General features: G+C 46.6%; 1 protein-coding gene across 2 annotated transcripts in view; it reads left to right on the forward strand.

Moving 5' to 3' along the window:
* Window positions 1-1,626, forward strand: part of LOC127926476 (fap1 adhesin-like) — a 3,152-nt gene extending 1,526 nt beyond the window's left edge. Inside the window, exons 1-2 of one of the 2 annotated variants that reach the window (XM_052511862.1) lie at window positions 1-1,182; window positions 1,249-1,626. The exon at window positions 1-1,182 is cut by the window's left edge and continues 1,526 nt beyond it. The gene's annotated coding sequence lies outside the window, so the exon portion shown is untranslated. The remainder of the gene's footprint in view (window positions 1,183-1,248) is intronic. The other variant, XM_052511865.1, reaches the window with a different exon arrangement.
* The last annotated feature ends 239 nt before the right edge of the window (window positions 1,627-1,865 follow it).

A 1,865-nucleotide genomic window follows, 5' to 3' on the forward strand; every position in this document is an offset into this window, starting at 1 on the left:
ATGGAACCATGAGGGTAGAACCATGAGGATGGAACCATGGGAATGGAACCATGAGGATGGAACCATGAGGATGGAACCATGAGGGTAGAACCATGAGGATGGAACCATGAGAATGGAACCATGAGAATGGAACCATGAGGATGGAACCATGAGGGTAGAACCATGAGGATGGAACCATGGGAATGGAACCATTAGGATGGAACCATGAGGGTGGAACCATGAGGATGGAACCATGGGAATGGAACCATGAGGATGGAACAATGAGGGTGGAACCATGAGAATGGAACCATGAGAATGGAACCATGGGAATGGAACCATGGGAATGGAACCATGAGGGTAGAACCATGAGGATGGAACCATGGGAATGGAACCATGAGGATGGAACCATGAGGGTAGAACCATGAGAATGGAACCATGAGAATGGAACCATGAGAATGGAACCATGAGGATGGAACCATGAGAATGGAACCATGGGAATGGAACCATGGGAATGGAACCATGAGAATGGAACCATGAGAGTGGAACCATGAGGATGGAACCATGAGGATGGAACCATGAGGATGGAACCATGAGGGTGGAACCATGAGGATGGAACCATGAGAGTGGAACCATGAGGGTGGAACCATGAGGATGGAACCATGAGGGTGGAACCATGAGAATGGAACCATGAGGGTGGAACCATGAGAATGGAACCATGAGGGTGGAACCATGAGGATGGAACCATGAGGATGGAACCATGAGAGTGGAACCATGAGGGTGGAACCATGAGGATGGAACCATGAGAGTGGAACCATGAGGATGGAACCATGAGGGTGGAACCATGAGGATGGAACAATGAGGGTGGTACCAAGGGAATGGAACCATGATGATGGAACCATGAGGCAGCCTGAGGTTAGATCTTCAACACTACTGACCAAACACCATCACTCTGGCCCCAGCATGTGTGTGCTAACGTGTGTGTGTGTGTGTGTGTGTGTGTGTGTGTGTGTGTGTGTGTGTGTGTGTGTGTGTGTGTGTGTGTGTGTGTGTGTGTGTGTGTGTGTGTGTGTGTGTGTGTGTGTGTGTGTGTGTGTGTGTGTGTGTGTGTGTGTGTGTGTGTGTGTGTGTGTGTGTGTGTGTGTGTGTGTGTGTGTGTGTGTGTGTGTCTAAGAAACAACTTCCTGCTATGAAAAAGGGTGAAAGGTCACAAACCGCGGTTTGGGCAGAATAGAAGTGTTGGCTCCTTCCTGCTATGAGAAAGGGTGAAAGGTCACGAACCGCGGTTTGGGCAGAAATGGAAGTGTTGGCTCCTTCCTGCTATGAAAAAGGGTGAAAAGGTCACAAACCCCGGTTTGGGCAGAATAGAAGTGTTGGTTCCTATTATTTACGTTACCATGTGGGTCTGTGTTTTTTATAACTACTAGAACCCGTGGAACCGTCTAGACTTGTTGTTTCCTTGTGGAACAGGATTATTGTTGTTATTGTTGTTATTGTTGTTGTTGTTGTTGTTGTTATTGTGCATCTGATCATCTATTACTCTAAATGACGACGAGCAATAAAGTTGAGATCCTTTTTTAAAAATATATATATTGCATGTTTTACTAAAAAAAAGGTTGATCTTAGTCAATAAAAAGAGTTTTTAAGACAGCTCTGTTGTCTTTATTTGGTGTGTGTGTGTGTGTGTGTGTGTGTGTGTGTGTGTGTGTGTGTGTGTGTGTGTGTGTGTGTGTGTGTGTGTGTGTGTGTGTGTGTGTGTGTGTGTGTGTGTGTGTGTGTGTGTGTGTGTTGTTGGACGTCGTACTGTCACATGTACTCAAACTGTCTCTCCTGACTCTTCCTCTGTTGGTTCTGTGGATGGAGGAAGAGATGGAGCCGCCTGAAGCAGA

Source organism: Oncorhynchus keta, unplaced genomic scaffold (assembly GCF_023373465.1).
Source record: "Oncorhynchus keta strain PuntledgeMale-10-30-2019 unplaced genomic scaffold, Oket_V2 Un_contig_7634_pilon_pilon, whole genome shotgun sequence".
NCBI lineage: Eukaryota > Metazoa > Chordata > Actinopteri > Salmoniformes > Salmonidae > Oncorhynchus > Oncorhynchus keta.